We start from the raw sequence: 10,215 nt of genomic DNA, 5'->3' as shown, positions 1-10,215 counted from the left end.
TGTCGCTTGGTCATGTGTCACATCTGTGTGTGACACACTCCCGTGTCTTTGGTCATGTGGACAAAAAATAGGCCATTTCCAAGCCATTTTTCTCACCCAAAGTCTAGCTACTTGCACAACCCAAATGTACCTATAATCATGCATTCAAAACACACCTAACATATGCATATAAAAGCTTAAACAATATAGGAACTAACCATTCAACCAATATGCCAAAATGGCACCTCAATCTCAACAATCAAGCTTAATTAAACACTTACTAAATCCATCCATAATTAAATCAAGTAATTGAACAACTTAAATACTACATTGACCAAAATGCTCACATACCACTCTCATGTACCACAAATACCATTATGACCATTTCTACATCTAACATTTACCATAATAGGTTTACTAAATGCCAAGTACATTCAAGGCTATCAAAACTAGCCACTAACAACTCAAGACACTAACTATTTCACACCAAACCAACATCTCATAGCATATCTTAATATTCATCAATTCAACTAACATCACCAAGTACTTAGATGCCAAAATAACAACAATTTTAAGTACCATATATACATGATATCATATCAACTGTATCATCAACCAAAATAACATATACCCAAGCCACACATAATGGCTAAATTTCATCAAACAAGGACACCTATACATGTGCATATTTATCCAATTATCAATTAACTTGTTTCCATGCCAAAACATAACATAATTGATACATAACAACCATACAAATTTTGGTCATTTCAAAACATACACCAATTTAACCATATTAACCACAACCAACAAGCTATCATTAGTACCTTAAGTACCTCAAATCCAAGGCAACATTTCATGCCATAATCATCAACCAAAATGACATATACATACCAAACTCATCAATTAAACATTAGGCATAGTTCACCTATACATGCCATTATAACCACGACCAAACCATTAAAATCTACCGGTAAAATCGATGGATAGTGTGATGAATCCCCTACTAGCTTCCAACCCAATCGAGCTTCCGATAATCAGAAAAGTAAAGGAAAAACAAATACGTAAGCAATGTATACTTAGTAAGCTCGTATAAACTTATTAGAATAGACATAAACCTATGCCAATGTCAATAATTTATAAATCTATATGTTCATCGACTCACAAATGAGTAACTTCATTAATATCACATATATCTATCATTCATAACATGATAGAATTTTAGGAGACATAATGTATAACCATCAACCTTTCTATAAGATTATACACCTTTTTTATTTAGTTACTTTCCATGTGTTCCCAATGCTTATCATAAGCCTAAACGACATTATCAATTCCCGAATTAGTATATTTATCCCTGATATAGATATATTCATCTATAGTATACACAATTTGCTCACATATAAATACATCATTTATCACATTAAACTTTTTATAACATCATAATACATCCCAAATACGTACTTACCATTTTATTCCTTTTTTTAACCCATTTTATATGCATAGTACAAGCATAATCATAAACATTAATCATATCCACAAGCTTGGCATAAGCCTAAGCACATCAACAACACATGTTAGTTCATTTAAACATTATTCATATGAATTTACATGGATAACCATTATACTTGAGCACAACTCAATTTGATTATCATCTATCTCATAACATATCATGTTTTTCATGTATCACCATTTCAATGAGTTTCATGCATACATATATTAATTCATATAGAACACTTACCATTTCATTTGTATAACACATAAGACATTAATATAGCATTAACCATATTTACAAGTTAGTGAATAAACACATGATTTAGCATAAATCACCATATGATAAAATAACTTTCATGAATATAGCATATAAGCATTCATATTTTTCATGAACATGGCTATACACACTTTAATCAACAACAACTCATACCTTTCCATACTTTCATGACACTGCCAATCGAAACACTTATCGTTCCTTCCATTTGTATGCCCGTTGAACCACTTAGAATAATACCGAAAATGCGGGAAAGCTCACACGAAGTGTGCTAAACATATAGTTCTGCTCACATGAGCTGTAAAATGGGCTTGCTCACACAAGTTGTCGGTCAAAATGTAAGCTACTTGATGCTGCTCACACAAACTATCGAGTACCCGTAACTACTATCGAACCTCAACCATGGTAGGACATTCAAGACCAGCACCCGAAACATAGTAACCTAGGTCTGTTCACACAAGTTTTCGGTCGAAAAGTAGCTACACAGTGTTCCTCACACAAGCTGTCAAGTATCAACAACACATGCCGAAACTCAGCCATCGATAGGGCATTCAAGACCAGCACTCGAAATAGGGTAACCCCTAATGACATGTCATTTGTATCCTATATATTCCTAAGGTTCAAACAGGGCCTAATAGTCGTCGTATGTCGTTGAATTTTCATCATTTCTTTACTCAATAAATTACATAATTAACATATATATGTTGATAAATTTTCAATAAAGTCATAAAATAACATTCAATTTAGTCAACATTATACATAGTACAGTTCATACGAACGTACCTGGCTATTTTCCAGAAATGTCAAAGTACAATGGCATTTTGGTAATTTCCATTCCCCTCAATTTTCCACCCGACCTTGATCTAAATTAATAATTTCATTCAATTTATTAATTTAGACAGTAAAAAAAATAGTTATACAATTTAGTCATTTTTGAAATTATTACAAAATTGCCCCTAAAGTTTTACTTTTATTCAATTTAGTCTCTAAACCCAAAACATGCAAATTAACAATTTTTACCCAAAAATTAAGCCTAGCCAAACACTCATGGTATCCAAAACATCCCATTCATGTAACAAATTCACATTAAATCCTTGCATTTTACTATTTTAACAATTCAGTCCTTGATCGAAAAATTTATCAAAAATCACTTCATAAAATACTTTTAAATATCAACCAACATTTCAAATTCATCATTTAACATCTAAAATCATAAGGTTCATCAATGGAAACTTTCAAAATATTTAACAGTTTTAAAATCAAAGGTACGGGCTAGCTGGACCTAGTTCTAACGATCTCAAAAACATAAAAATTATTAAAAATGGGAAAGAATTGCTTACCATGCATGAAAAAATCACCATGGCCGAACCTAGCTTAAGGTTTTCCATGGACACTCGGGTTGTTGAAGATGAAAACAAAAAAATGATAAGAATGTAGCCTTTTTGTTTTTATTTTATTTTAATTTAATATATCAAATTACCATTTTAACCTTGGTTAATAATTAGATAAAACACCAAATTCATGCCCATAATTTTCCACTAACTCATTGAATGGTCTAATTACCATTTAAGTCCCTTTTCTTTTATTCAATTAACCATTTAATCACTCAAACCAAAAAGTGATAAAATTTTACATCTTTTACTATTTAAACCTTTTTAATTAATTAACTATCGAAACTTTTTCAACGAAACTTTAATACCACCTTAATGACACTCCATAAATATTTATAAAAATATTTATGACTCAGTTTATAGAAATGAGATCCCAATATCCCATTTTCTAAAACCATTTGACCTTAGGGTCATACTACTTGAACTTAATAAATTGCTAATATACAAAAATCATCATATCAAAAACCTTTTAAAAACCATATTTTTCTCGTAAATATTAAATAATAATATTTACTAACTTACTCATCGAATTTGGTGACCCTGAAACCACAGTTTCTGACACCACTGAAAGACGGGATGTTAGTGAATATAGGCCTGCTCACACAAGTTGTGGGTCGGAACGTAGCTACATGATGCTGCTCACACGAGTTGTGGAGTATCTGCAACACATTTCGAACATCAGCCATTGGTAGGACGTTCAGGACTAGCACCTGAATCATGTAAACCCTAATGACATGTCATTTGTATCCTACGAATTCCTAAGGTTCAAACGGGACTCGGTAATCGTTGTACGTCGTTGGATATGCAATCCGTATATATGTATGACATTTCATAACACATGTATGATTCATTTGAAAACAAATGAACACGATTTAATTACACGAACTTACCTTAACTAGTATACGTAGATACAGAGGCGATTAATTTGAGGCTTTCTCTTTGCCCCGATCTAAAGCCGTACGAGGTCTATCTTGATCTATACGGATAAATTTAGCTCTATTTAATTTACATTTCATTCAATTTAACCCAAAATCATATTTTGGAAAAATTACCATTTTACCCCTATACTTTTAATTTATTTACAATTTAGTCCCTAGCTAATAAAACTAGAAATTTATGAAATTTCACCACAACCCACTATGGTCGAATATCAATTAAGTCTCTATCAAGATCTATATTCATTTATTTCACAATTTTACCATGTAAAATTTTCTATTTTTTTAATTTAATCCCTATTTGACAATTTCATCAAAAATCTCTTTACAAAAGTTGTTTATCTAACAAAAACTATTCATTTTCTATCATCAAACATCAAAAATCATGTATATTCACCAATTTTAAAACCCTAATAGTTTAAAATTTTCACAAATTTGTCCCCAGGCTAGCTAGATTAACCTACAACAATCCTGAAAACTTAGAATTTATTAAAAACGAGACAAAGATACATACCAATGCAAGGTTTTTAGGGTTGTCAAAAATTCAAACTTCCATGGCTACTATTTTATTTTTATATTCAGTTGAAGATGGAAGTAAAAGATGATAATTTGTTTTTATTTAATTTAATTTATCATTTATTTACCCATTCACTAATTTAACCTTTAAATACATTAAAAATTACACAAATGTCAAGCCATGTACATCCACTATCACTATTTATGGTCTAATTGCCATATAAGGACTCTTAATTTAAGGTTCTATAGCTATTTAATACTTTTATCTACTAGAACTCAACTTTTACACTTTACGCGATTTAGTCCTTTTTATCAAATTGAGCATGTAAACGGTAAAATTTCTTAACAAAATTTTTATAAGATACTTATATCATGCTGTAGGTAATAAAAAATAATAAAATAAAATTTTTGACTTCAAATTTGCGGTCCCAAAACCACTATTCCGATTTCACTGAAAACAGGCTATTACAACTCTCCCCCTAAAAAGATTTTCGTCCCTGAAAATCTTACCAGAAAAAAGGTTTAGATATTGTTTTCTCATAGCTTCCTCGGGTTCCCAAGTAGCTTCTTGTATCCTATGTCACTGCCAGATAACTTTTTACTAAAGTTATGTTCTTGTTTCTTAATTCTTTCACCTCTCGTGCCAAAATTCTAATCAGTTCCTCACTGTAGGACATATCAGGCTGAATCTCGACATCTATCGGGGAGATAACATGTGAAGGGTTAGGTCAGTACCGTCGTAATATAGACACATGAAAGACATTATGAATCTTTTCTAGTTCTGATGATAAAGCTAATTGATACGCAACAAGTTTGATTCTTTCAGTGATCTCATATGGCCCGATAAATCACAGACTTAGTTTTCCTTTACGATTGAACCAAAGATCTTTCTTCCAGAACGATATTTTGAAGAATACTCTGTTGCCGACTTGAAATTCTACGTCTTTATGTTTAAGATCCACAAGTGATTTCTGACCATCTGAAGCTGCTTTCAAACTATCTCAGATCACTTTTACTTTTTCTTCAGTCTCACGGATCAAACAACCCCGTGAATCTTTTTCTCACTGAGCTTAGTCTAGTATAATGGAGTTCGGCACTTACGGCCATATAAAGCTTCATACAGTGCCATCTTTATGCTTGACTAAAAACTGTTGTTATACGTGAATTCAACCAATGGTAAATATTTCACCCAGTTACCTTCAATCTCTAATACACAGCAACGAAGCATATCCTCGAGAATCTGAAATACTAGCTTGGATTGACCATCAGTCTGAGGATGAAATGTAATGCTATAATGCAACTGCGTACCTAAAGCTTCTTGTAACTTTTTACAAAACAGTGATGTAAACCGCGAATCTTTATCTGAGATGATGGAAACTGGCACTCCGTTTAATCTTACAATCTCAGAAACATATAACTCAGCTAATCTATCAAGGGATAAATCTATATATACTGGAATAAAATATGCTCACTTTGTCAAACGATCAATGACAACCCAAATGGCATCTTTCTTTTTTGAACATAGGGGTAAACCCGATACGAAATCCATAATAACTCGATCCCATTTTCACTCCGGTATCATCACTAGCTGTAATAACCCCAAAGGTACCTGATGTTCAACGTTAACTTGCTCACATACTAAACATCTCAATACAAAGTCAAAAATTTCGCGTTTCATTCCCGGCCACCAGTACATCTATTTTAAATCACTGTACATCTTATTACTTCCCGAATGAACAAATAAGCTACCACTATGAGCTTCATGTAAGATTCTCTAAATGAGCTCTGTATTCTTCGGTGCACAAATTCTACCTTTGAATAACAAACAATCATCGGGTCCTATCTGAAATTTTGAATCAAAAGTTGACTCACTCTATGTTTGTTTAACTAGCAACTCGTCATCACACTTCTGAGCTTTACAAATCTGTCGTAAAAACATCGGTGTAGCTTTCAACTCGGCTAAGATTGAACCATCGTCAGATAATATCAGTCGTGTATTCATCACTTACAAAGCAAATAAAGACTTTCTACTCAGAGCATCAGCAACTACATTTTGTTTTCTTGGATGATAATCAATGATCAACTTATAGTCTTTTAACAGTTTGTGCCATCTGCGCTGTCTCAGATTCAAATCTTTCTATGAAATTAGATACTTCAAGCTCTTATGATCAGTAAATATATAACATCTTTTGCCAAACAAATGGTGTCGCCAAATTTTCAACGCAAATACAGTAGCTGCCAACTCTAAGTCATGTGTCGGATAATTCTTTTCGTGCGACTTTAACTGTCTGGACGCAAAAGCTATCACTTTGCCTTCCTGCATCAAAACACAGCCTAAAATATTGTAGGATACATCACTGGTAATCACAAATTCTTTACCCGATTCAGGCTAAACTAAAACCGGTGCCTCTATCAATAGTGCTTTCAACTGATTGAAACTTTGCTGACATTTCTTGGACCATTCAAATTTCACAACTTTATGTAATAATCGCATCATCGGTGTAGCTATCATCGAGAACCCTTTGACGAATCTTCAGTAACAACCAGCTAATCCCAGAAAACTTCTAACTTCAGATACATTTCTCAACAATTTCCAGTAAACAACTGTTGAAATTTTACTCGAATCAGCTCTGATGCCTTCAACCGATACTATGAGACCCAAAAAACTGACTTCTCGGAGCGAAAACTCACATTTGCTAAATTTAGCAAAAACTTCTGTATCTTGCAGGGTTTGCAACACTATTCTCAAATGTTCAGCATGCTCGGACTCGTCTCGTGAATATATCAGAATGTCGTCAATAAATACCACAATAAATCTATCTAAATACGGTCTAAAGATTTTGTTCATCAAATCCATAAATATTGCAGGTGCATTAGTTAAACCAAACGGCATCACAAGAAATTCATAGTGTCTGTACCTGGTTCTGAATGCAATTTTTGGCACGTTCAAATCTTTAACTCGAAGCTGATAGTAGCCAAAACGAAGATCAATCTTCGAGAATATTGTTGCACCTTTCAACTAATCAAACAGATCACCAATATTGTAACCTTGTTGAGCTTAAGGTAATCAATACAAAATCTCATCGATCCATCCTTTTTCTTAATGAACAGAACCGATGCACCCTAAGGTGAAAAATTGGGTCGAGCAAAACCCCTATCTATCAATTCTTGCAGCTGTGATTTCAACTCGTTCAACTTAGTATGATCCATTCTGTAAGGTGCTATCAATATCAGTGATGTCCCTGATACTACTTCAATAGCAAACTCAACCTCTTTGATCGACGATAATCCAGGCAACTGCTTTGGAAATAAATCAGGATACTCACAAACCACTAGCACTAATTCAAGCTTCGATTTAGATACTTTAGAATCCAATACATATGCAAGGTAAGCATTGCAACCTTTTCTCACATATTTCTACGTTGACATAATTGATATAATAATAGACAAACCACTCGAACTATCTGATTCAATATGAAACGTCTTACCGTTCTGACACTTCAATACAATAAGCTTTCATCTACAATTTACAACAGTATCGTGTAGTGTTAACCAATCCATGCCCAAAATTAGGTCAAATTCATCAAATGGTAATACCATCAAATCAGCCGAAAAATTGCAACTCTGAGTCATCAAAAGACAATTCTTGCAAACTTTATCAACTAACACATACTGACCTATGGGGTTCAACACTTTAACCACAAATTCAATAGACTCAACCTATAAATTCTTACTAGATACTAAATTCGTGCAAACATACGAATGGGTTGATCCTGGATCAATCAATGCAGTAACATCAGTATCAAAAATAGAGAAAGTACCAATAATAACATTTGGCACAGGAAGCATCCTTTCATGCGCGAATAGCAAAAGCCCTAGCTTGTGCTCGTGCTTCGAATCTCACAGTAGAATATTTTGTTACTCAACGGCTACCACTCACATTTCCAGGATTACGAAGTGGTCTACCTCTCGTAGCAGTGTTGCTTAGCCTCATAATCTGAACCTTTTCTTTCTCAGATTTCTCTTGTCAATCTCTAAGATAATGGTTGAAGGAACCACATCTGAAGCATGCTCCATTCTTCAGTTGACACTCACCATAATGTGGTCTTTTACAGTGCTTGCACTCAGGTCTGACATCTCTGACACTACCCACACTTGTTGCAGATGTAGCCTGAGGTTTAGGACTTGAACGCCGGTTGCCTGTCTCTACAAGAGTACCCCACTGAAGCTGTAGAACGGTTATGATGCTCTTTTGACCTCTTTGATGCTGATTGATATGACTTCACAGTCGATCTCTTCCTCAAGTCTCTGGCTTCAAAATCAGCATCTTTTTTCTCTTTACTCAGCTCCTCGGCCTTATGTGCTCGATCAACCAATACAACGAATTCTTTCAACTCAAGAATTCCAACTAGAAGCTTAATGTATTCATTTAACCCTTCTTCGAATCTTTAACACATGGCAGTCTCAGTTGAAATACATTCTCGGACATATTTACTCAGTCTGACAAATTCTTACTCGTATTCTAACATAGTCATAAGGCCCTATTTGAGCTCAAGAAATTGTTTACGTTTCTGATATGGGCTTGTACCGCTCGATGCTACTCTGTGAACGGAGGCTTGAGCGTTGCTTTCTACTTCATCAGAGTTAGCTCGGTTGGATTTCATTGCTATATGAAAACATGTTTTAGAACGGTCAGGAGATATCACACTATCACTGGTTATATAATGACATGTATAGCTAGACTCATACACGTTACATTCCATCTAAGAATTGACTAAACCACAGCTCTGATACCAATAAATGTAACACCCTTAACCCATATTCATTATCAGAACAAGGTTACGGAGCATTACAGGAGTTTTCAAATCAAACAAACATAAATTTCAAACATTTCAAATCATATCAGTAATCATATTTAAACCAACCCAAATCATATATATTGTCCCTTATACGAGCCCTCAAGGCCCTAAAAACACATTAGAAAAAGTTGGGACTAAATTAGAAACTTAGAAAATTTTTCACAAAACATTAAAAATTTTCAACACTACAGGGGTCACATGACTGTGTGGGCATTTGAAGTAGGGACACACAGCCATGTCCTAACCTGTGTCTGTGCTTGTGTAACTCACTAACTTGGGTCACGCAACCAAGCCACACGTCCGTGTGCCAAGTCATGTAACGGCCTGACTTGCAACCCTTTGAAAGCAATAGAAGACACACGGCTATGACGTCTGGCCGTGTGTCACACACGGCTGAGACACACACTCGTGTCTCTGCCCATGTGAACGAAAGTAGGTCATTTTACAAGCCATTTTCCTCACCTAACAAGGCATAACTATAACAAAAATGTACATATATACAAGCCATAACAAGACACCAAAATCATGCATATTCTAGCTTGATACAAATTGTATAACAATATACAACCAATATGCCCTTAGGCACCCTAAATGACAGCATCCAAACATGTATAACCATCTACTCAATTTAGTCAAATAATCAACTAACTTATAGGCATATTTACATCATTACATGCCATTTAGTTTACTTACCAAAACATATCAAAGGGTACCAAATATGCCATTCAATCACTAACTTCAATAGGCATATATACTTTTTATAACAA

The sequence above is a fragment of the Gossypium hirsutum genome, chromosome D11 (genome assembly GCF_007990345.1).
Source record: "Gossypium hirsutum isolate 1008001.06 chromosome D11, Gossypium_hirsutum_v2.1, whole genome shotgun sequence".
NCBI lineage: Eukaryota > Viridiplantae > Streptophyta > Magnoliopsida > Malvales > Malvaceae > Gossypium > Gossypium hirsutum.
This window is presented reverse-complemented; position numbering follows the sequence as displayed.